This window comes from Acinonyx jubatus, chromosome D4 (genome assembly GCF_027475565.1).
Source record: "Acinonyx jubatus isolate Ajub_Pintada_27869175 chromosome D4, VMU_Ajub_asm_v1.0, whole genome shotgun sequence".
Taxonomy (NCBI): domain Eukaryota; kingdom Metazoa; phylum Chordata; class Mammalia; order Carnivora; family Felidae; genus Acinonyx; species Acinonyx jubatus.
This window is the reverse complement of record NC_069391.1, coordinates 37341148-37368358: the sequence shown is the minus strand read 5'-3', so window position 1 is coordinate 37368358 and position 27211 is coordinate 37341148. Positions and strand designations below refer to the sequence as shown.

Below are 27211 nucleotides of genomic sequence, written 5' to 3'. Positions count from 1 at the left end.
CCTTACTGCAAATCAGGAACATTGCTGCAAGTGCCCCAAAAAAGAGCTGTGCTTCAGCTGCCCTCTGATTGTCACAGCCATCACAGGGAAAAAAATGACCACTAACTACATCAGTGCCTATGGGAGATCTATTCTTTTTTTGTGTAGGGTGAAAAATTATGTGCTTTATTTACACGAATTTGCATTGAACACTTGAATTTTAAAAAGTCACAATTTAATGTGACAATTACCTATAATAAAGGCATGCTTCATGAAAATATAATACAATTCAGTTATTGAACATCCTGTTTTTGTAAATAAAGTTTTATCTGGAACACAGCCATGCCTATTTATTGATGTATTGTCTATAGATGTCTGTGGTTGTTGCTGTATTGTCTATAGTTGTACAGTGGCAGAGTTGGGAAGTTGCAAGAGAGGTCTGCTAGTCTAAAATATTTACTATATGAAAATGTGGCTTGCAACAGCACTGTAATTAAAAGTCATCTGTGAGGAACAGTTTCAGGAGCAATATATTCTCTCACTTGTATTGCACATTTCCCCCCAAGCCCTTGTGCAGGTGTACACCTTACCCTCAAAGATTTTATATCTCTATCTATAAATGCTATACAGATGTTTTTCCTTTGTCAATTGTTAATATTTTATTTTGTAAATATTTATATAAAATAATACATATTTTAATCCTATCCTATCTGACACATGGCATTGCATTACTACATAGTAGTAAACTCTAAAGCACCTCTAGGTTAGCACCAGTTTTTTACTGAAAAGGGGACACAATTTAATACAGAATGGAAAAAGTTGACTTTTGAACACAAAAGGGGTAAAAACCCTCTAGAATGTCCATTTGGGAGGATTATTTACAACCATACTAAACCCTAAAGTTGACATTGACTTCTGTCTCTCAACTCTCCAGGTAACTGCAGAAAAGAGACTTTTAGGCTCTTTAGCCATTTCTATTCATCGGCATCTATCCTTTGGGAATATGAGGGCCACAAACTGATTTAACTACCTGGGATTTGGGAAGGATCCATAATTTAGCCATCATTCTCATGTTAGGGAATATCCCTTAAGTATCGTAGTGTCTCTTTTATATTTACACCTCTTCTTAAGTTTGGGCAAGGAATTTGCATTACTGTATGGGTCCAGTAGAGGTGCCCAGTAAACAGTTGCCCTTTCTCCTTGGGGAGATACCTTGTCCCCTCCTTACTCTTTCCCTAGTTCTCCCAATTTTAATTGGGAAAAGAAACCAAGATTAGGGGCTGGAGACAAGAATGGGCCTTGGGGCAGTCAGTGGGGAGCAAAGTACAGACACTTGATTCTGGGAATTATATCAATGACTTCCTTGGAGAATAAACAGGCTTGGGATTTTGAAGAACCAACAAACTACTTATATATAAGAGTGGGAAAGGTATAATGATTAATCATGAGCTGTAAATTTAATTTATGTTCAGGGTAAAAGCTATAACAAAATTAGCTTGTTTATGACCAACCACAAATTGGGTTGTAACACAGAGATCTGTGCTCAGATCTCAGTTTTTACCTTCTGTGCAGAAGGTTCTCAGTAATTGTTTTCTGATGAGAGTAACTACTTTTCTCCAAAGCAGTGTTTTTCAATCTTGATGATTTTTCACTAAATAATATCATGCCAAAATCTACAAATGTTTTATCCAATGAAAAATAAAGATGATTCAAGTTTATAATATGCCACTTTTACTCACTTCCCTTCAGATGTGTTTGGCTGTGTGGGAGAGATAGGGGTAGAATTACAGCATGTATGCTGGAAATGGTGCACTGGAGTATACTGAGCATTTGAATATCATTTGTCAAATGTACTGAGGTGGAAAAAAGGTTGAGAGCCACTTCTCTATAAACAATATGTCCTGCCAAAATCAGATAATCTTTGGCATAGGAACATTCCTAGTAGATGGAGGGGGTATCAAGTGTCAAACTTTTTTCCTTTCCTTTTCTTTTTAAAAAAATATATCCAGACCCGTTACACACTCATTAATCACCTGCTTCACCAGCCAGACAGGTGTTGAACAAGAAGACATGGCTTAGGTACAGTTTGACAGGAATACTTTAGCACAGGGGCAGAGGAGACAAGGCCATCTCCTAACTAGCAGGGTTGGGCAGAAGCTAGCACTATTGCTGGGATGGATGCTAAAGGAGCAGGGTGGGTGTACTGAGCACACTGAAGCAGAGGAGAGCAAAGAGCTGAAATTGACGAGCTGACTTCCATGACCCATAGCAGAGGAGAGGGCAGGAAGAAGCTGCATAGGCTGAATATCAGGTCTCCATAGTTAAGATATTCTGATCAGACCTCCTATTTTTGCTCTCCTATACCTGGCTTCGTGGCTCCATAGCTACACTGGCCAAACTTGGTGAGCCATGACCAAGAGGACAAGCAGAGTGGGTTTCTCTATTTTCCATCCACCATTAGTTTCCTTTGCATAGGCTAGCTGGTTCATTGGGGTGTAAGAAATAGCTGTAGGTCTTCTCTTGAGAGAGTTAAAAATGGTATTTAATATCTTTGGGAAAAAATGATATTTACAATAAGAAGTAATTAGGTAAAATACTGATAAGATAAGGTTAGGTGAAAAAACAAGCTTGTGTAATTATTTGAGCATCACAAGTATAGCTATGTAAAAATTACCCATGAAGACAAAGACCAGAAATAGCCCAGACTGTTGGCAATGATTGTTAGGGAGGTAAAGTTTTAAGTGTATTTTTTTTACATTTTCCGGAATATTCCACTTTATTTCTATAGTTTCAAAAAGCATGTCAAACATCCCCAAAGGCAAGGGAATTAAAAGCAAAAGTGAATTACAGGGACCTTATGAAGATAAAAAGCTTCTGCACAGCAAAGGAAACAACCAACAAAACTAAAAGGCAACCAACGGAATGGGAAAAGATATTTGCAAATGACATATCGGACAAAGGGCTAGTATCCAAAATCTATAAAGAGCTCACCAAACTCCACCCCCGAAAAACAAATAACCCAGTGAAGAAATGGGCAGAAAACATGAATAGACACTTCTCTAAAGACGACATCCGGATGGCCAACAGGCACATGAAAAGATGTTCAGCGTCGCTCCTTATCAGGGAAATACAAATCAAAACCACACTCAGGTATCACCTCACGCCAGTCAGAGTGGCCAAAATGAACAAATTAGGAGACTATAGATGCTGGAGAGGATGTGGAAAAACGGGAACCCGCTTGCAGTGTTGGTGGGAATGCAAATTGGTGCAGCCCCTCTGGAAAGCAGTGTGGAGGTTCCTCAAAAAATTAAAAATAGACTACCCTATGACCCAGCAATAGCACTGCTAGGAATTTATCCAAGGGATACAGGAGTACTGATGCATAGGGGCACTTGTACCCCAATGTTCATAGCAGCACTCTCAACAATAGCCAAATTATGGAAAGAGCCTAAATGTCCATCAACTGATAAATGGATAAAGAAATTGTGGTTTATATACACAATGGAATACTACGTGGCAATGAGAAAAAATGAAATATGGCCTTTTGTAGCAACGTGGATGGAACTGGAGAGTGTGATGCTAAGTGAAATAAGCCATACAGAGAAAGACGGATACCATATGGTTTCACTCTTAGGTGCATCCTGAGAAACTTAACAGGAACCCATGGGGGAGGGGAAGGAAAAAAAAAAAAAGAGGTTAGAGTGGGAGAGAGCCAAAGCATAAGAGACTGTTAAAAACTGAGAACAAACTGAGGGTTGATGGGGGGTGGGAGGGAGGAGAGGGTGGGTGATGGGTATTGAGGAGGGCACCTTTTGGGATGAGCACTGGGTGTTGTATGGAAACCAATCTGACAATAAATTTCATATATTAAAAAAAAAATAAATAAAATAAAATCAATCTCTACTCTGTAAAAAAAAAATTAAAAAAAAAACATGTCAAAATAAACAATTAGGGAACTGCCAATCCAATGATAGATTGTTTATTCAGACCATGACTCCTGTTAAGAGCAACTAGAAAAGACTGACAAATTTTTTTAAAATTCTATTTGAGAAACAGGAACCCTCTTACACTGTTGGTGGGAATGCAAACTGGTGCAGCTACTCTGGAACACAGTATACAGGTTCCTCAAAAAATTAACAATAGAACTACCCTATGACCCAACAATAGCACTACTAGGAATTTATCCAAAGGATAAAGGAGTGCTGATACATAGAGGCATATGTACTCCAATGTTTATAGCAGCACTTTCAACAATAGCCCAATTATGGAAAGAGTCCAAATGTCCATCAACTGATGAATGGATAAATAAGATGTATACATATACAATGGAATAATACCTGGCAGTGAGAAAGAATGAAATCCTAGCATTTGCAACAACGTGGATGGAACTGGAGGGTATTATGCTGAGTGATATAAGTCAGTCAGAAAAAGACAGATATCATATGTTTTCACTCATATGTGGAACCTGTGAAACTTAACAGAAGACCATGGGGGAAGAGAAGGGGAGGGGAAAAATAGTTTCAAACAGAGAAGGAGGGAAACCATAAGAGACTCTTAAATACAGAGAACAAACTGAGGGTTAATGGGGTGCGGTGGTGGAGGGAGGAAATGGGTGATGGGTATTGAGGAGGACACCTGTTGGGAAGAGCACTGGGTGTTATATGTAAGCGATGAATCACGGGAATCTACCCCCAAAACCAAGAGCACACTGTATACACTGTATGTTAGCTAAGTTGACAGTAAATTATATTAAAAAAATTCTGTTTGAGGCATGATCCACGAAGCCACAGACTGAGAGAAAATATTTGCAAAAGACATATCTGATAAAGGGATGCTATCCAACACACACACACACACACACACACACACACACACACGCACACGCGCACACCCAAAACACTTAAAACTCAACAATAAACCCAAACAACCCCATTAAAACATGGGCCAGAGACCTGAACAGACACCTCACCAAAGAAGATAGACAGATGGCAAATAAGCATGTGAAAAGATGCTCCACATCATATGTTACAGGGAAATGCAAATTAAAACAATGAGATACCACTACACATCTGTTAGAATGGCCAAAATCCAGAACATTGACAGCATCAAATGCTGATGGAGATGTGTAGCAACAGGAACTTTCATATACTGCTGGTGGGAATGCAAAATGGTGCAGCTGCTTTGGAAGATAGTTTGGCAGTTTCTTATAAAACAAGACATACTCTTATATAATCCAGCAATCATCCTCCTTGGTATTTATTCAAAGGAGTTGAAAACTTACACCACACAAAAACCTGCACACAGATGTGTATAGCAGCTTTATTCAAAATTGCCAAAATTTGGAAGTAACCCACATGTCCTTCAAGGTGAATGGAAAATAAACTGGGGGACATTCAGACAATGGAATATTATTTAGTACTAAGAAGAAATGAGCTATCAAGCCATAAATAGACATGGAAGAAATTTAAGTGCTTATTACTAAGTGAAAGAAGTACTGAAAAGACTATATACTATATGATTCCAACTTTATGAAATTCTGGAAAAGGCAAAACTGTTGAGACAGTTAAAGGGTCAGTAGTTGCCAGGAATTGGGGAGGAGGGAAGGATGAACAGGTGGAGCACAGAGGAATTTTAGGGCAATGAAACTACTCTTACATGATACATAGTGGTGGATACATGTCATTATACATGTGTCCAAATCCATAGATTGTACACCAGCAAGGGTGTACCCTAAGGTAAACAGTAGTCCTTAGGTGATAATGATATGTCAATGTAGGCTCGTCTATGGCAACAAATGTACCACTCTGGTGCAGAATGTTGATAGTGGGGAAGGCTATGCATATGTTGGGAGAGGGGTACATGGAAAATCTCTGCCCCTTTCTCTCAATTTTGCTATGAACCTCAAACTGCTCTAAAAAATAAAGTATATTAAAAATATCTGTTTGGATGGCCAACAGACACATGAAAGGATGCTCAACACCACTCGTCATCAGGGAACTACAAATCAAAATACCTTGAGATATCACCTCACACCTGTCAGAGTGGCTAAAAACAACACAAGAAACGACACGTATTGGCAAGGATGTGGAGAAAGGGGAATGGAATGAGCCCTCTTGCACTGTCGATGGGAATGCAAACAGGTGCAGCCACTCTGGAAAACAGTATGGGGGTTCCTCAAAAAGTTAAAAATAGAACTATTCTATGATCCAGCAATTGCAGTACTACATATTAACCCAAAGAATACAAAAATGCTAATTCAAAATGATACATGCACCCCAATGTTTATAGCAGCATTATCTACAATAGCTAAATTATGGAAACAGCCCAAGTGTTCATCGACTAATGAATGGATAAAGAAGATATAGTGTATATATGTGTGTGTGTATGTGTGTGTGTGTGTGTGTATCTATCTATATGTATGTATATAGGTATATTGTCTTTATATATACATATATATATGACTGAATATTACTCAGCCATAAATCTTGCCAATTTGCAATGACATGGATGGAGCTAGAGAATATTTTGCTAAATGAAATGAGTCAGAAAAAGACAAATACCAGTGATTTCACTCATGCGTGGAATTTAAGAAACAAAACAAACGGGCAAAGGGGAAAAAAGAGAGAGAGGAGGAAAACCAAGAAACAGACTCTTAATTATAGAGTTAAGAAACTGATGGTTACCAGAGGAAGGTGGGTGGGGGATGGGTTAAATAGGTGATGGGGATTAAGGAGTACACTTGTGATGAGCATTGGATGATGTATGGAAGTGTTGAATTACTATATCGTACACCTGAAACTCATATTACACCGTATGTTAACTAACTGGAATTTAAATAAAAACTTAAAAGGGGCACCTGGGTGGCTCAGTTGGTTAAGCATCCGGCTCTTTCTTTAAATGATTATTTATTTATTTTGAGAAAGAGACAGAGTGAGCCGGGGGGCAGGGGGTACAGAGAGAGGAAGAGACAATCCCAAAATGGGTGTGAGGCTCAATCCCAACCGTGAGATCATGACCTGAGCCACAATCAAGAGTCAGACGTGTGGAGCCTGCTTGGCATTTTCTCTCTCCCTCTCTCTGCCCCTCCCTCACTTGTGCTCTCTCTCTAAAAATAAATAAAATAAAACTTAAAAAAAAGCCTTAAATCTGTTTGAAGGCAATACCAAAGCAGTGAGGTATTATGGGGCCTAGACTCAGGTGAGAAGGAAAGTTTTCAGAGGTAAGTATGACATTTAGTGCTGTCCTTTCCCTTACACTGTCCTTTCCCTTAAGGCTATTGTCAATGACAAGAGCCAAGAGGCTGAAAAGCTGAGCAGAAAATCTCACAGATTCACAGGATAGAGGGAAAAAGAATTGGAGTCAGGGCCTGATAAGGAGAAGTTCTGATAAATACCATAGACTTTTGATTGGGACCTGGGAAGGCCCATATCAGTAAGTATGAATTGTAAGTAGACGAGCCCTCATAGGGATGGAACCCACTTTGAATCCTCTCAGTCTCTGACTTAACTAGGTGCTCTGGGATCATCAGTGCCTCTAGCTTACCTTCCAGCCATAAAATACCAAAACCTGATAAGGATAGAATGTGAAAGGAAAATTACAAGCTAATCTAATTTATGAACATAGATCTTATGAGCCTAAAAAAATATTATCAAACAAAATCCAATAATATATAAAAATGAGAACACACTATGACTGAAATAGGTTTATCTCAGGAGTGCAAGGCAAGTTTAAGACTGAAAAGGCAATCCCTGCAATTTACATTAAAAGAATTAGGAAGAAAAATTATGTGACCATATTGACAGATGTAGAAAAAGAATTTTATATAATTGAACATCATTCATGACAAAATTTTCTCAAATGAGGAATAGAAGAAATCTGATAAGGAATATCTACTAAGCAAACATATTTAAAAGGGAAATGTTGAAAGTGTTTCTCTTGAGATAAGGAATGAGACAGGTATGCTTGCTATTACTCTTTATATTCAATATTATAGTGGAGGTCCTAGCCAATGTACTAAGGCATGAAAAAGAAGGAAGAGGTAATATGGATTGGAAAGGAGGAAATAAAGCAGCTGTAATTCACAGATAACTTGATCTATATGTTAAAAATCTAAGAGAATCTTCAGATAAATCTATTAGAGTAAATAAGTGAATTTAGCAAGGTTACTAGATAGAAGATCATTATATAAAAACCAATAGAATTTCTATACATTAGCAACAAACCATTAGAAAATAAACTTAAAATGGTATCATTTATAAAATCATCAAAAATAGTCAAATAACCATGAATAAATCTAACAAAAGTTGTGTAAGAGCCTCATGCATAATTTATGAAAATATTTTCAGAGAAATTAAAGAAGATTAAAATAAACGAGGAATATACCATGTTCATATTTTGGAAGACTCAGTATTTAAAGACATAACTTTCTCCCCAATTGATCTGTGGTTTAAATGAAATCTCAATCTAAAAATCAGTGGTAATCAGTTTTTTTTTGGGGGGGGAGGGGTGTGAAAATTGACAGTTTCTTTTTTTTTTTTTTAAGTTTATTTATTTTGAAAGACAGAGTGTGAGCAGGGGAGGGGCAGGGAGAGAAGGGAGTAAGAGAGAATCCCAAGCAGGTTCCATGCTGTCAGCACAGAGCCTGATGCAGGGCTCAAACTCACAAATCATGAAATAATGACCTGAGCCAAAATCAAGAGTCAGGTGCTTAACCAACTGAGCTACCCAGGTGCCCCAACAATCTGATTCTAAAATGTATATAGAAAATGTAAAGAAGCAAAAATAGCCAAGACAATGTTGAAGAACAAAGGGGATCATTTACCAGGTGTCAAAACTTATTATAAATCTGACACCTAAAATGAATACAATGTTATAGGTCAGTTATTTACAATAGCCAAATTATGGAAGCAACCTAAGTGTCCATCCATAGGTGGATAAAGAATGGATATATATATATATATATATATATATATATATATGAGATATATATATTCTATTAAATGTGGTATATACTATGAAATGTGGTGTATATATATATATATATATATATATATATATATATATAACGAAATATTATTCAGCCATAAAAAAGAATGAAATCTTGCCATTTGCAGCAACATGGATGGATCTAGAGAGTATTATGCTAAGCGAAATAAGTCAGAGAAAGACAAGTACCATATGACTTCACTCATATGTGGAATTTAAGAAACAAAACAAACAAAGGAAAAAATGACAAACCAAAAAACAGACTCTTAACTATAGAGAAAAAACAGATGGCTACCAGGGGGGAGGTGGGTAGGGGGATATGTGAAATAGGTGAAAGGGATTAAGAGTACACTTATCTTTTGTTTTTTAAGTTTATTTATTTATTTTGAGAGAGAGGAGAGAGAAAGAGAAAGAGAGAGAGAGAGAGACAATGAGCTGGGGAGGGGCAGAGAGAGAGAGGGACAGGGGATCCGAAGCAGGCCCTGTGCTGACAGCAGAGAGCCCGATGTGGGGCTCAAACCCACAAACTGTGAGATAATGACCTGAGCTGAAGTTGGACACTCAACTGGCTGAGCCACCCAGGTGCCCCAAGAGTACACTTACCCTGATGAGCACGGAGTAATATATGGAATTGTTGAATCACTATATTGTACACCTAAAATGAATATAACACTGTATATTAACTACAATGGAATTAAAATAAAAAATAAATAAATAAAAACAAAATAAAATTACTTATTCTTTAAGAGAAAAAAACATAAAGATTAAGTAATTAGATGATGTGATCCTGGTGCAAGGATAGGTAACCTGACACAATGGAACAGAATAGAGAATAAAGAAACAGACCTATACATATATGGATACTTGATTTATCATAAATGTGGCACTGCGGAACAGCGGAGAATCTTTTAATTAAATGCAGAATCTTTTAAGTGACTTCAGTAAATCAGGGGTGCCTGGGTGGCCCAGTTAAGCGTCTGACTCTTGATTTCAGCTCAGGCTTGCTATCACAGTTTTCAGGATCGAGCCCTGCAGCAGGCTTTGCACTGACAGTGCCTGGGTGGCTCAGTTGATTGAGCTGCCAACTCTTGATTTTGGCATGGGTCATGATCCCAGCGTGTTGGGATCTAGCCCCGTTTGGCTCTGCATTGGGCGTGGAGCTTGCTTGGGATTCTCCCTCCCTCTCTCTTTCTCCCTCCCTCCCTCCCTCTGCCCCTCTCCCCACTCGTGTTCTGTCTCTCTAAAAATAATAAATACAATACAATAAAAAAAGTAAAATATAGTAAAATAAAATAAAACCTTAAACTAGAAGCAGAAAAACTTGTTCAACAGTAGAATGGATAAATTGTGGTATATTTGTATAGTGGAATACAACAATAAAAATGAATAAGTTACTCCTACATGAAACAATATGAATGATGTCTTCTTTAGAGAAGTGTCTATTCATGTTTTTTGCCCATTTCTTCACTGTTTTCATTTGTTTTTCATTTTGTTGTTCATTTGTTTTTCGGGTGTGGAGTTTGGTGAGTTCTTTATAGATTTTGGATACTAGCCCTTTGTCCGATATGTCATTTGCAAATATCTTTTCCCATTCCATCGGTTGCCTTTTAGTTTTGTCGATTGTTTCCTTTGCAGGGCAGAAGCTTTTTATCTTCATGAGGTCCCAATAGTTCATTTTTGCTTTTAATTCCCTTGCCTTTGGGGATGTGCCAAGTAAGAAATTGCTGCGGCTGAGGTCAGAGAGGTGTTTTCCTGCTTTCTCCTCTAGGGTTTTGATGGTTTCCTGTCTCACATTCAGGTCCTTTATCCATTTTGAGTTTGTTTTTGTCAGTGGTGTAAGAAAGTTGTCTAGTTTCATCCTCCTGCATGTTGCTGCCCAGTTCTCCCAGCACCATTTGTTAAAGAGACTGTCTTTTTTCCACTGGATATTCTTTCCTACTTTGTCAAAGATTAGTTGGCCATACTTCTGTGGGTCTAGTTCTGGGGTTTCTATTCTATTCCATTGGTCTATGTGTCTGTTTTTGTGCCAATACCATGCTGTCTTGATGATTACAGCTTTGTAGTAGAGGCTAATGTCTGGGATTGTGATGCCTCCTGCTTTGGTCTTCTTCAAAATTACTTTGGCTATTCAGGGCCTTTTATGGTTCCATACAAATTTTAGGATTGCTTGTTCTGGCTTCGAGAAGAATGCTGGTGCAGTTTTGATTGGGATTGCATTGAATGTGTAGATAGCTTTGGGTAGTATTTTAACAATACTATTGTTTTTTAAATACTATTGTATTTTAAAATACAAACATTTTAACAATATTTATTCTTCCAATCCATGAGCATGGAATGTTTTTCCATTTGTTTATATCTTCTTCAATTTCCTTCATAAGCTTTCTATAGTTTTCAGCATACAGATCTTTTACATCTTTGGTTAAGTTTATTCCTGGGTATTTTATGCTCCTTGGTGCAGTTGTGAATGGGATCAGTTTCTTTATTTGTCTTTCTGTTGCTTCATTATTAGTGTATAAGAATGTAACCGATTTCTGTACATTGATTTTGTATCCTGCAACTTTGCTGAATTCATGTATCAGTTCTAGCAGACTTTTGGTGGAGTCTGTTGGATTTTCCATGTATAATATCATGTCATCTGCAAAAAGTGAAGGCTTAACTTCATCTTTGCCAATTTTGATGCCTTTGATTTCCTTTTGTTGTCTGATTGCTGATGCTAGCACTTCCAACACTGTGTTAAACAACAGCGGTGAGAGTGGACATCCCTGTTGTGTTCCTGATCTCAGGGAGAAAGCTCTCAGTCTTTCCCCATTGAGGATGATATTAGCTGTGGGCTTTTCATAAATGGCTTTTATGATGTTTAAGTACGTTCCTTCTATCCCGACTTTCTCGAGGGTTTTTAAAGAAAGGATGCTGAATTTTGTCAAATGCTTTTTCTGCATCGATTGACAGGATCATATGGTTCTTATCTTTTATTAATGTGATGTATCACATTGATTGATTTGCGATGTTGAACCAGGCACATGAAAAGATGCTCAACATCACTCCTCATTAGGGAAATACAAATCAAAACCACACTCAGATATTACCTCACACCAGTCAGAGTGGCTAAAATGAACAAATCAGGAGACTATAGATGCTGGAGAGGATGTGGAGAAACGGGAACCCTCTTGCACTGTTGGTGGGAATGCAAACTGGTGCAGCCACTCTGGAAAACAGTGTGGAGGTTCCTCAAAAAATTAAAAATAGACCTACCCTATGACCCAGCAGTAGCACTGCTAGGAATTTACCCAAGGGATACAGGAGTACTGATGCATAGGGGCACTTGTACCCCAATGTTTATAGCAGCACTCTCAACAATAGCCAAATGACGGAAAGAGCCTAAATGTCCATCAACTGATGAATGGATAAAGAAATTGTGGTCTATATACACAATGGAGTACTATGTGGCAATGAGAAAGAATGAAATATGGCCCTTTGTAGCAACATGGATGGAACTAGAGAGTGTTATGCTAAGTGAAATAAGCCATACAGAGAAAGACAGATACCATATGGTTTCACTCTTAGGTGCATCCTGAGAAACTTAACAGGAACCCATGGGGGAGGGGAAGAAAAAAAAAAAAGACAGGTTAGAGTGGGAGAGAGCCAAAGCATAAGAGACTCTTAAAAACTGAGAACAAACTGAGGGCTGATGGGGGGTGGGAGGGAGGGGAGGGTTGGGTGATGGGTATTGAAGAGGGCATCTTTTGGGATGAGCACTGGGTGTTGTATGGAAACCAATTTGACAATAAATTTCATATATTAAAAAAAAGAGACATAGAACATAAAATTTATCATCTTTAAAAAAATTGAGGTGTAATCGACATATAACATTATATTAGTTTCAGGTATACAACATGATTCAGTATTTGTATAATATTGCAAAAAGATCACCACGATTCTAGTTACCATCCATCACCTTACAAGATTGCAAAAAATTTTTTTCTCATGATGAGGATTTTTAAGATCTATCCTCATGTTTCAAATATGCAACACAGTATTATTAACTATAGTCACCATGGTGTACATATATCACCATGACATAATTATTTTTATTTTTTTTTGAGAGAGTGAGCATGAGCCTGAACCCACGACAGCGAGATCACGGCCTGAACCCGTATCAAGAGTCAGACACTTAACCAACTGAGCCACCCAGGCACGCTGACAGAATTATTTTGTAACTGGAAATTTGTACCTTTTGACTCCCTTCACCCATTTCTCTCACCCTCTACCTCCTACCTATGGCAACCATCAATCTGTTCTCTGTGTCTGTGAGCTTGGTTTTTGTTGCTGTTTTAAATTCCACATACAAGTGAGATTGTGTGGTATTTGTCTTTCACTGTCTGACTTATTTTACTTAGCATAATGCCCTTGAGGTCCATCCATGTTGTCACAAATGGTAAAATTTCATTCTTTCTAATGGCTGAATAGTATTCCTTTGTGTATATTACAGTTTCTTTCTACTCATCTGTCAATGGACACTTAGGTTATTTCCATATCTTGGCTATTGTACATAATGCTGCAACATGGGGGTGATATATCCTTTCAAGTTAGTGGGTTTTTTTCCTTCAGATAAAGACTTAGAAGTAGAACTACTGGATCATATTACTGGTTTTAATTTTTTTAAGGTAATTTATTTTTTTGAGAGAGAGAGCGAGAGAGCATGCACACGTGACTGGGGGAAGGGGCAGAAAGAGAGGGAGGGAGAGAATCCCAAACAGGCTCATGTCCAGTGCAGAGGCCAGTGTGGGGGCTCGGTCCCACAACTGTGAGATCATGACCTGAGCCAAAACCAAGAGTCAGTTGCTCAACCGACTGAGCCACCCAGGTGCCCGTATTAGTTCAATTTTTAATTTTTTTAGGAACCTCCATACTATGTTCCATAGTGGCTGCACCAATTTACATCAACAATGCATGAGCGTTCCTTTTTCTCCATGTCCTTGCCAACACTTGTTATTTCTGATCTTTTTGATAATAGATATTCTAACAGGTATGAGGTGATATCTCATTGTGGTTTTGATTTGCATTTCCCTGATGATTAGCGATATTGAGCATCTTTTCAGGTACCTGTTGGTCATCTGTATGTCTTCCATGGAAAAATGTCTATTCAGATCCTCTGCCCATTTTTAAAAAATGTTTATTTATTTTTGAGAGAGACAGACACACACACAAAGTGTGAGTGGGGAAGGGACAGAGAGAGGGGGAAGGAGATACAGAATTTGAAGCAGGCTCCAGGCTCTAAGCTATCAGCACAGAGCCCAACACAAAGCTTGAACTCACAAACAGTGAGTTCATGACCTGAGCCGAAGTCTGACGCTTAACTGACTGAACCTCCCACTGCCCATTTTTCCATCAGATGGGTTTTTTGCTTTTTTTTTTTGTTACTGAATTGTATGGTTCTTTAAATATTTTTTATATTAACCCCTATTTAGCCATATGGTTAGCAAATATTTTCTCCCATTCAGTAGGTTGCCTTTTCATTTTGTTGATTTCTTCTTTTGCTGTGTAGAAGCTTTTTAGTTTGATTTATTCCCACTTATTTTTGCTTTTGTTGCCTTTGCTTTTGAATCAGATTAAAAAACTCATTGCCAAGACCCATGTCAAGGAGCTTAGTGTCTATGTTTTCTTCCAGGAGTTTTATGGTTTCAGGTCTTAAAGTTTACCATTGTAGCCATTTTTAAGTGTATAGCTCAGTAGTGTGAGGTGTATTCACACTGTTGTGCAATAGATCTCCAGAACTTATTCATCTGGCAAAACAGAGACTCCCTACCAATTAAACAACTCATCACCTCTTTGGTTAAGTTATTCCTAAGTATTTTGTTCTTTTTCATGCTATTGTAATTGGAATTGTTTTCTTAATTTTCTTTTCAGTTAGTTTTCTTTTCAGATTTTTGTCTTGACACAGCATTTTAATACATGAGAATTTTTATAAATGCCCAAGAGCTAAGATTTCCAGGGAAATATCTGCAGAGTAGTATCAGGCAGTAAGACCACAAGTGTTCACATAGCAGGTTGCTATATGATACAGAAATGTAGTTTATTACTAGATGGCATCCAGAGACACTAGAGGGCACCACTGGCCCACCCAATGCTCTGGTCCTGAGGACTCGGTGACCAGAACTTCAAAAGACCCCATTTGCTCCAGTGACTCTCAATCCTGCTCTTAGAATCACTGGAAGGCTTGTTAAAAATGGCTGGTTACATAATTTGTGAGGTTCAGAATAAAATGAAAATGCTGGTCCTATGTTCAAAAAGTAGGAAAAATGCCTCTAATGTTACTAAAATAATATAAAGCTTTTTCTTTTTTACTACAGCCTCCCCTTTTCCCCTTCATAATTTGTCCTGGTAATTTTATTTACTTGCCTAATATTATTCTAAATAAAGAAATATTTAAAACTTTAAATAATAAGCCTGAATTTTACTGTTACTCTTTATATTGTGCACTAACAGTTTTAAATGCAAGTATCAGAGCATTTAGCCTTTGCGCAGAATTACCAACATTACCCAATTCATATTTTGTAGCTAACTCATGCATATGTACGTCATTCTTACCAGAACATGGAAACACTGCACAAAATTAACTCGATTTATTTTTATTTTACTTCTTTTAAAAATTTAATTAATTAATTAATTATACTTCTTGATATGTGTACATCTAGCAACAACACTATATAGAAGTCGGTGGCTTTCATAATATGCTTACCTTGCATTCACTTTGGGTCTTGAACAATTCCCAACATCGTGGGTCAAACCAAAATTCTATGTTTACCGGGACATTGTAAGTGTTCCACATGAATGGAGCAGCAAGGAATGGCAGACATACATGAACCTGTGTCTTCTTTGCTCATGGGTACTGCATTATCCCATCAGACATCACTTATAAAATACAAAATAAAATTATACTCCACACACAAAACTTTATTCCATTTCAGGGCAACTACTACGGGCAACTAGTAGTATTACTATGGACAACTAGTAATTCATTCAGGGACACCTTAGGGAGTCCCACACAATCTCATTAAGAAATGAGTCTGGATCCTGCCAAGACCACAGACCACAGCTTAGAGGTGGGGATTTTCAGCAAGGTCAGACTTCTTTTTGTCTAAGAAGTAACAGCAAAGACCTCCTTATACTATTCTCAGGTATACCCAATTAGCATGGCAATTAAGAGCAGTTTCTTCAGAATTACACAGACTTAGATTTGAATCTCAGTTTTACCACTTTCTTTGATCTGGGTAAGTTTTTTTCTTCTCCACATTTTAGTTCTTTTATCTTTAAAATGGAGATGGTAATAGTACAAACATCATAGAATGCTTGTAGGATTATAGGAGATTTTGTAAAATAAGAGTTTAGTACAGTGCCTGGCACAATTGGTAGCTACAAGGGAAGAAAAAATATGACAAACACTAGTCTAAGATGCATCCTTACTTAAGGCGTCTTCTGACTACCTTGACTACTGGTCAAGTTCTGAGACAGTTCTGATGACCACTGACTACTCTCTGACTACCTTGCTTCTCGTTGTCTTCACTTGGTAGAGGATGGAGTAACTGACACAATTAGAAAATAGAAATAAGTTGAAAGTATAAAAAATTAGTAAAAGTAAACTGTCATTATTGGAAGGTGATATGATTGTGTGCCTGAAAAATCCAAGATAATCAACTCAAAAATTACTACTACTACCACCACCACCATGACTACTATTACTACTACTATTATGAGAGAGAGACGCAAATGGAAGGAAGGAGAAATCAGTAAGGTAGCTGAATACAAAAAATTAATATGCTGAAATCAAAAGCCTTTGTGTACACAAATACACAATCAGAAGATATATTGGGGAAGAAAATCCCCTTTCCAATAGCAACACAAAATAATAAATCCTTAGGAATAAAATATGCAAAACGTTTTTTGAGAAAAATGTTAAAACATTTTCAAAGATATAAATGCAGTCTTGAACAAAGAGAAAGATATAGCATATTCTTAGGAATAGGAACGCTAAAAAAAATCTTCCTGTTAATTTATAAATTACTGTGATTTCAATAAAAATGCCAATAAGTTTATCTGGGGGCAATTAAGCTGATTTCTTTTTATTTTTTTAATGTTTATTTATTTTTAAGAGACAGAGAGAGACAGAGCATGAGCAGGGGAGGGGCAGAGAGAGAGGGAGATACAGAATCTGAAGCAGGCTCCAGGCTCTGAGCAGTCGGTACAGAGCCCGATGCGGGGCTTGAACTCACAAACCAGGAGATCATGACCTGAGCTGAAGTCAGACACTTAACCAACTGAGCCACCCAGGCACCCCAATTAGGCTGATTTCTAAATTTATGGTGGGAAGTAAGCAAAAATAGTAAAACTCTCAAATGGAAGAACTGTAACAGCACTGAGATTAGTGATATCAAATAATAAGAAAAACCCTATATAGCCTTAATTATTAAAACAGTATGGTACTTGTGCATGAACAGACTGACAGATAAATGGAACCAATGAAAATGTCTAGAAATAGAACAAATACATATTAGTATATGATAGGGGTTACATTTCAAATCTACAGAATAAACATGTGTCTTTTAAATAAATGGTTTTAGGACAATTGGATAGATTTTTCAAAAAAGATAGGTGAATTCATATATTGTACTGTACACTTGGATAAACTTCGATCAATAGATTTAATTTAAAAAATCATACATAAAAAGTTCATGCATTAAAGTACTAGAAGAATACATGGAATAAGTCTTTTAGAACCATGGAGGGATGAAAGCCTTTCTAGTTAACCATAAAATAAATGATTAATTTATTCTACATAGAATATATTCTGAATGGCAGAATACACCATAAACAAAGCCAAAAGACAAATTACAACCTGAAAAAAACTACAAATCTATCAGACTTACTCATAATAAGTTAAATGCAAATTAAAATCACATCACAGCAGATAGAGAAAATTCAAAAGTTTGACCGCACACTCTTTTGGCAAGGTAAGGAGAAACTGACAATCTCATACTTTGCAGATAGGAGTGCAAAATGGTGCAATCCCTAAGGAGAACAATTTTAGAAATATTTATTGTAAATTGTAAATACATTTTCCCATGACCCAACAATTACACTCTGGGAATCATTCTTAAATTTAATTCTGTCTTGGCAACAGTTTTTCGGAGGACTCAGACTAACACATACCCTTTGTGTGGGAAAGGTGGAAATACCTGCATGTATTTATACAAAATACATCAGAAGGATATAAGAAAAGAAATTAAGGGAAGCAATAGAAATGGGGTTGTGGGAATGGATTAGGTGGGAAAAAAGGAGAGAGCAAGACTTTTGAATCAATGTGATGAATGTATTATCTATGCAAAATATAAATTTAAAAGGCTCTTGGAGAATTAAAAAAAAAATTTCTATTGTGAAAGACTCATGGGTAATTGCAGACATAGTAGAGAGGTCCCATATACCCTTACCTAATTTCCCCAAATCGCTACATTTTACATAACTATAGTAAAATATGAAAACTGGAAATTGACACTGACACAATGTGTGTATGATTCTAAGCCACTTCATCCCATGTGCAGATTTGTGTAACCACCACTACTATCAAGGCACAAAATTATCCCATCACCACAAGAAGAAAGAATTTGATTGTACATACTAGAGGGAAAGCAGCCAGTTTGGGTTGTTAAGAATTTAGGTCTGAACCTCAGGCTCAAACTCAGAATGACTTGCTTTAAAGAAAGCATTTTGTTCTGAATATATCTGTGAAGTCCATCTGGTCCAGTGTATCATTCAAGACCATTGATTGATTTTTTGCCTAGATAATCTGTCCATTGCTGTAAGATGTCCACTCTCACCACTGTTGTTTAACATAGTGTTGGAAGGCTTAGCCTCAGCAATCAGACAACAAAATGAAATAAAAGGCATCCAAATTGGCAAAGAAGAAGTCAAACTTTCACTTTTTGCAGATGACATGATATTATACGTGGAAAACCCGAAAGACTCCACCAAAAATCTGCTAGAACTGATACATGAATTCAGCAAAGTCGCAGGATACAAAATAATTACAGAAATCAGTTGCATTTCTATACACCAATAATGAAGCAACAGAAAGAGAAATCAAGAAATTGATCCCATTTACAATTGCACCAAGAATATAAAATACCTAGGAATAAACCTAACCAAATATATGAAAGATGTGTACGCTGAAAACTGTAGAAAACTTATGAAGGAAATTGAAGAAGACACAGAGAAATGGAAAAACATTCCATGCTCATGGATTGGAAGAACAAATATTGTTAAAATGTCAATACTACTCAAAGCAATGTACACATTCAATGCAATCCCAATCAAAATTGCACCGACATTCTTCTCAAAGTTAGAATAAGCAATCCTAAAATTTATATGGAACCACAAAAGACCTTGAATAGCTAGTTATGTTGAAAAAGAAAACCAAAGTGGGAGGCATCACAATCCTGGACTTTAGCCTCTACTACAAAGCTGTAATCATCAAGACAGTATGGTATTGGCACATAGACCAATGGAATAGAATAGAGAACCCAGAACTGGACCCACAAATATATGGCCAACTAATCTTTGACAAAGCAGGAAAGAGTATTCAATGGAAAAAAAAGACAGTCTCTTGAGCAAATGGTGCTGAGAGAACTGGACAGCAACATGCAGAAGAGTGAAACTGGATGACTTTCTTACACCATACACAAAAATAAACTCAAAATGGATGAAAGACCTAAATGTGAGACAGGAAACCATCAAAACCCTAGAGGAGAAAACAGGCAACAACCTCTTCGACCTCATCGGCAGCAATTTCTTGCTCAACATGTCTCTGAAGGCAACAGAAATAAAAGCAAAAATGAAATACTGGGACCTCATGAAGATAAAATGCTTCTGCACTGCAAAGGAAACAACCAACAAAACTAAAAGGCAACTGATCGAATAGGAGAAGATATTTGCAAATGACATATTGGATAAAGGGTTAGTATCCAAAATCTATAAAGAACTTATCAAATTCAACACCTGAAAAACAAATAATCCGGTGAAGAAATGGGCAGAATGCATGAATAGACACTTTTCCAAAGAAGACATCCAGATGGCCAACAGACATGTGAAAAGATGCTCAACATCACTCATCATCAGGGAAATACAAATCAAAACTACATTGAGATACCACCTCACACCAGTCAGGGTGGCTAAAATTAACAACTCAGGAAACAACAGATGTTGGTGAGGATGTGGAGAAATGGGAACCCTCTTGCACCGTTGGTGGGAATGCAAACTGGTGCAGCCACTCTGGGAAACAGTGTGGAGGTTCCTCAAAAAATTAAAAATAGAACTACCCTACGACCCAGCAATAGCACTACTGCGAATTTATCCAAAGGATACAGGAGTGCTGATTCATAGGGGCACATGTACCCCAATGTTTTTTTAAATTTTTATTTATTTATTAATATGAAATTTATTGTCAAATTGGTTTCCATACAACACCCAGTGCTCTTCCCAACAGGTGCCCTCCTCAATGCCCATCACTCACTTTCCCCTCCCTCCCACCCCCATCAACCCTCAGTTTATTCTTAGTTTTTAAGAATCTCTTATGGTTTGGCTCCCTCCCTCTCTAACTTTTTTTTCCCTTCTCTTCCCCCATGGTCTTCTGTTAAGTTTCTCAAGATCCACATAAGAGTGAAAACATATGGTATCTGTCTTTCTCTGTAGGACTTGTTTCACTTAGCATAACACTCTCCAGTTCCATCCACATTGCTACAAAAGGCCAGATTTCATTCTTTCTCATTGCCAAGTAGTATTCCATTGTATATATAAACCACAATTTCTTTATCCATTCATCAGTTGATGGACATGTAGGCTCTTTCCGTAATTTGGCTATTGTTGAAAGTGCTGTTGTAAACATTGGGGTACAAGTGCCCCTATGCATCAGTACTCCTGTATCCCTTGGGTAAATTCCTAGCAGTGCTATTGCAGGGTTCATAGGGTATATCTATTTTTAATTTTTTGAGGAACCTCCACACTGTTTTCCAGAGTGGCTGCACCAGTTTGCATTCCCACCAACAGTGCAAGAGGGTTCCCGTTTCTCCACATCCTCTCCAGCATCTAGTCTCCTGATTTGTTCATTTTAGCCACTCTGACTGGCGTGAGGTGATATCTGAGTGTGGTTTTGATTTGTATTTCCCTAATGAGGAGTGATGTTGAGCATCTTTTCATGTGCCTGGTTCAACATCGCAAATCAATCAGTGTGAGGTCAGGTCATGTTCTCATGGTTTGTGGGTTTAAGCCCCAGTTGAGGCTCAGTGCTAACAGCACGGAGCCTGCTTGGGATTTGTTCTCTCTCCCTCTCTCTGCCCCCCCCCCCCAACTTGTTCTCACTCTCTGTCTCTCTCAATATAAATAAATAAACCTAAAAAAAAATTAAAAAGCAGCAGGCCACCAGAATTCTAGACTTAGCATATTCTCAATCTGTTAAGAGGCCAGAGTTAGGTCAGAAAAAAGGAAAAGAGTAAGGTATGGAGTATGAAGACAGGGGTGGAAGTTGAGGTGAGGATCTGTCTCCTTTGAAACTCATCAGCTTAGTAGCATACAGCCTGAATAGTTCCATTATTCTACTGAGTATATCAAGACTGGCCAACAATCTCATCAGACTAATGTTCTAAGAGCCTTCCTCAAGAAAATGCTTTAGGATGAAAGAGATGGCCAGAATGCCATTTGCAGATGAAACAGGCATCTTTTACATCCATCCTTGGTCAGTAAGGATTGGTTCCTTGTAGACCCTTTTAAGTACTAAAACAAAATATACATTTTAGTGCTGTGGAAGGACATCATACAGAGTCCAAAGCAATTATATATGACATTAGTAGGCATTCTCTTGATAAAATTCTCCTAATCTTAGAAAATGCATCCTTCACATAACTGCTGTGAGGAATCTCTTAGATTCTTTTAAATACAGATACTGAGAGAGATGTTTACTCTTTCCTCAGGGGCTGCTAAATAGGAATGACATAATGCTGAAACTGCCTGCAACGATGTCCCTGCTTGGTAAAGTCCAAGCTCAGTAAGTGTGATGTTAAAGAGAAAAATTATACATAATACTTGTTAAGAAACTTAACAGAAACCCATGGGGGAGGGGAAGGGAAAAAAAAGAGGTTAGAGTGGGAGAGAGCCAAAGCATAAGAGACTCTTAAAAACTGAGAACAAACTGAGGGTTGATGGGGGGTGGGAGGGTGGGGAGGGTGGGTGATGGGTATTGAGGAGGGCATCTTTTGGGATGAGCACTGGGTGTTGTATGGAAACCAATTTGACAATAAATTTCATGTATTATAAAAAAATAATACTTGATAAAGAATGGTAAGGCAGACTTTACTTAGGGGGGACTATCACAATATACATAGGGACCACTATAATGGGGTTTTGCAGTAGAGATACTGGGCTCAACTCCAAATATAACAAGGAAAATTGGGAATTTATAGCCAAGGAGTAGGGTAGGGGAGGGAAAATTAAGCGGAAACATCAAGGGTAAGGGAGGAGTCTAGAAAAACAACCTAACAGGATTCTTGCTGAAGGCAGGCCAGCAAGATCAGACCTCACAGGGGGGATGGTGGAAGATGAGGAGCCCTATCAGATATCGAGGGGAATGAGATATGAAGGATGGGAGATCCTGAGAAACTGACTCAGTAGGGCTCTTGCCACAATTCGACAATGCAGGGATGAACACAGAAGCCCAAAAGTTAGGGCTTGGTTGAGAAGAGAGTTCGGAGGAACCTGACTAAACTTTGGTTAAAGAGATACTCTGCCAGTGAAAGGCATCACAGAGAGAAAATCAGATCCAAGGTTGCAGAGAAATGAAAATTTTTGAATATGTGAACTCAACTCCAGCACTGGATTTCCCAGTTTCCTGTTATATGAGCCAATACATTTCTTTTCTTCCTTCAAATTTATTTGAATTAGGTGTCTGTCATTTGTGAATGGAAGACAGCTCATTAATCCAAACAGAGAATTGATTTGATGAATAAGTTTGAGGTCATGGGTAGAAGATTAAAAGGAGTGAGTCAATGGCAGAATTAGAAAGTCTAAATTTCCAGGGCACCTGGGTGGCTCAGTTGGTTAAGCATCCGACTCTTGATTTTCGCTTATGTAATGATCTCACACTTTGTGAGGTCAAGCCCTGTGTGGGGCTCTGAGCTGGCAGCACAGAGCCTTCTTGGGATTCTCTCCCCCTCCCTCTCTCTCTCTCTAAAAAAACTCTCTCTAAAAAAGTCTACATTTCCAAGCTAACACAGCATCATACACAATATACAGACTTCCTATATACCTTCTTACTGTATCCTCAGGGCTATAGGCTTAAAGAGAATATTATATAAATGGCGTAGCAATGTTTGTGAAACTAGGATTCCAGAATTGAAAAGTTTTGCAAATTGGGTAATATAATAGCTGACACTTGTTAGATATATACTTTATTCTAGGCATGCTAAGTGCCTTATGTGCATTATTTTAATTAATTCCCATTTCACAGATGAGGAGAATAAGACTCAAGAGATATTAAGAACCCATCAACAGACAGCTATCTACTAACCTCAGGTTTGGTATCTGAACATAGATCTCTCTACTCCTGAATGCGTACACTTCAAAAAAATGTTTTATTGAGATATAATTCCCATATCATACCATACATACCAGATTTATCTAAAGTATGCAATTCAATGTTTTTGGTATACTCACAGATATGTATAATCATCACTATAGTTTTAGAACATTTTAATCACCTAAAAAAGAAACATCATACCTTTTAGTTATCACCCCTAGGGCCTCCCCAACCCCCAACTCTAGTAACCACTAATCTACTTTCTGTCTCTATAGATTACCCTGTTCTGGACTTTCACATAAGTGGACTCATATAATATGTGATGTTTTTTGATTCACTTCTTTCACCTAGCATTGTTTTTGAGGTTCATCATAGTATGTATCAGTACTTCATTTTTTATGGCTGAGTAATATTTCTATGGGTATACCACATTTTACTTACCCACTCATCCATTGACGAATATTTGTGTTGTTTCCACCTTTTGGCTATTATGAATAATGCTGCTATAAATATTCATGTACAAGTTTCTGTGTGGACATATTTTTATTTCTCTTGAAAATATACCTAAGAGTAGAATTGCTGGGTCATATGGTAGCTCTATGTTTAATCACTTGAGGAATTCCCAGACTGTGTTCCAAAGTGGCTGCAGCATTTTACAGTATCATCAGCAGTGTATGAGGGTTTCATTTCTCCAATCCTTGCTAGCACTTGTTGTTATCTGACTTTTTGATTTGAGCCATTCTAGTGGATATGAAGTGATACCTCATGGTAGTTTTGATTTTGCATTTCTTTGATGAACATCATTTTATGTACTTACTGGTTATCTGTGTATCTTTGAAGAAACATCTTTCAGATCCATTGCCCATTTTAGAATATGGTGGTCTGTTATTAAGTTGTAAGAGTTCTTAAAATTAAAAAAAAATGTTTATTTATTTTTGAGAGACAGAGAGAGCATGAGCAGGGGGTGGGGGGGGTGCACAGAGAGAGTGAGACACAGAATCTGAAGCAGGCTCCAGGCTTTGAGCTGTCAACACAGAGCACCATGCAGGGCTCAAACTCACAAGCCATGAGATCATGACCTGAGCCAAAGTCGGACGTTTAACTGACTGAGCCACCCAGACTACCCTAAGTTGTAAGAGTTCTTTATATATTCTAGATACAAATCCCTTATCAGATATATGATTTGTATTTTCACAATCTTGATAGTGTCCTTTGATACACAAAATTTTTAATTTTGGTGAAGTCCATTTTTCTTTTGTTGCCTGTGCACATGCACCCCAATGTTTATGGCAGCACTATTGACAATATTCAAAGTATGGAAAGAGCCAAAATGTCCATCGACTGGTGAATGGATAAAGAAAATGAGGTGTGTGTGTGTGTGTGTGTGTGTGCGTGCACAATGGAATACTACTTGGCAATGAAAAGAATGAAATCTTGCCATTTGTAACAACATGGATGGAACTAAAGTATATTATGCTAAGTGAAATAAATCAATCAGAGAAAGATATCATATGATTTCACTCATGTGGAATTTGAGAAACAAAAGATGAAGATAGGGGAAAGGCAGAAAAAATAAGATAAAAACAGAGAGGGAGGCAAACCATAAGAGACTCATAAATACAGAGAACAAACTGAGGATTGCTGGAGGAGTGGGGGTAGAGGGATGGGCTAAATGAGTGATGGGCATTAAGGAGGGCACTTTTTGGGATGAGCACTGGGTGTCATATTTAAGAGATGAATCAGTGGGTTCTACCTCTGAAGCCAAGAGGTATGTTAACTATGTTAACAATGTATGTTAACTAACTTGATTTTAAATTAAAAAAATTTGTGGGTTAACAAAACTTCAACATTAAGTAGCTCAAGACATCTTTTTCCTTAAAATAAATTTTTATGTTTTCAAAAAAATAAAAAGTTTCTCTCACTGGTTGTTACACTGTTTGGTTAACAATAAGCAGAGGGGTGCCTGGGTCGCTCCGTTGGTTAAGCATCCACTCTTGATTTCAGCGGAGATCATGATCTCATGGTCATCTGACAGAGTAGAGCTTGAAGCCTGCTTGGGATTCTTTCCCTCTCTTTCTGTCCCTCCCCTACTTGGACTCTGTGCTGACAGCTCAGAGCCTAGAGCTTGCTTTGGATTCTGTGTCTCCCTCTGCCTCTCTCCCCTGCTCATGCTCTGTCTCTGTCTCTCAAAAAATAAAATAAAATGTTAAAAAAATAAATGTCTGGTAAAAATAAATGTCTGGTAGAATTCCCCTAGGTAGAAGACCCAGGACTCTTATTTTTTGGGATATTTTTTTTGATAACTGATTCAATTTCTTTGCTAATAATGGTCCTGTTCAAATTTTCCTATTTCTTCCTGTTTGAGTTATGGTAGTGTGTGACTGTCTAGGAATTTGTCCATTTCTTTCAGATTTTCCAGTGTTGGCATATATTATTTTCATAGTACTCTCTTATAATTGTTTGCATTTCTATGTTGTTGGTTGTGATCTCTCTTCTTTCATTTTTGATTTTATGTATTGGCTCCTCTGTCTTTTCTTTTGGAGAGGCCTAGCTAGGGGGTTATCAATTTTGTTTATTCTTTCATAAAGCCAGCTCTTAGTTTCATTGATCTACTGGGGTTTTTTTTTTTTGATTCTGTATCATTTATTTCTGTTCCAATCTTTGTTATTTCCCTTTTTCTGCTGGCCTTGGGCTTTATTTGGGGCTCTTTTTCTAGCTAATTTAGTTGTAAGGTAAGGTTATGTACTTGGGGCCATTCTTGCTTCTTGAGAGAGGCCTGAATTGCAATGTATTTTCCTCTTAAGACTGATTTTGCTGCATACCAAAGGGTTTGGACTGTTGTGTGTTCATTTTCATTTGCTTACATGTATTTTTAAATGTCTTCTTTAATTTACTGGTTAATCCATTCATTCTTTAGTAGGATGTTCTTTAAAAAAAAAATTAAATATTTATTTTTGAGGGGGGGGGTGGAGGGACAGAGAGAGGGAGACACAGAATCTGAAGTAGGATCCAGGCTTTGAGCTGTCAGCACAGAGCCCAAAGTGGAGCTCAAACTCAAGAGCAGTGAGATCATGACCTGAGCCAAAGTCAGAGGCTTAACCAACTGAGCCACCCAGGCACTCCAATAGGATGTTCTTTAATCTCCATGTATTTGGGGCTTTCTAAATTTTTTCTTGGGGTTGATTTCAGGTTTCAGAGTATTGTGATCTGAAAATATGCATGGTTTGATCTCAATCTTTTTGTACCTGTTGAGGGCTGATTTGTGACCCAGTATGTGATCTATTCTGGAGAATGTTCCACGTGCGCTCGAGAAGAATGTGTATTCTGCTGCTTTAGGATGAAATGTTCTGAATATATCTGTTTGTCCATCTGGTCCAGGTGTCATTTATAGCCATTGTTTCTTGTTGATTTCCTGCTTAGATAATCTGTCCATTGTTGTACGTGGAGTATTAAATTATCTTACAATAATGGTATTATTATCAATAAGTTTGCTTATGTTTGTGATTTATATATTTGGGTTCTGCAAGTTGGGGGCATAAATATTTACAATTATTAGCTCTTCTTGACAGATCCCTTAATTATGATATAATGCCCTTCTTTATCTCTTGTTACAGTCTTTATTTTAAAATC

General features: G+C 37.6%; 1 long non-coding RNA gene across 1 annotated transcript in view; it reads left to right on the top strand.

Annotated features, from left to right (window-relative positions):
• The window catches only part of LOC113593666 (uncharacterized), a 55257-nt gene extending 32027 nt beyond the window's left edge, over positions 1–23230 (top strand). Inside the window, exon 2 of the long non-coding RNA XR_008291131.1 lies at positions 21981–23230. This is a non-coding gene — a long non-coding RNA (uncharacterized LOC113593666). The remainder of the gene's footprint in view (positions 1–21980) is intronic.
• Positions 23231–27211: the final 3981 nt, after the last annotated feature.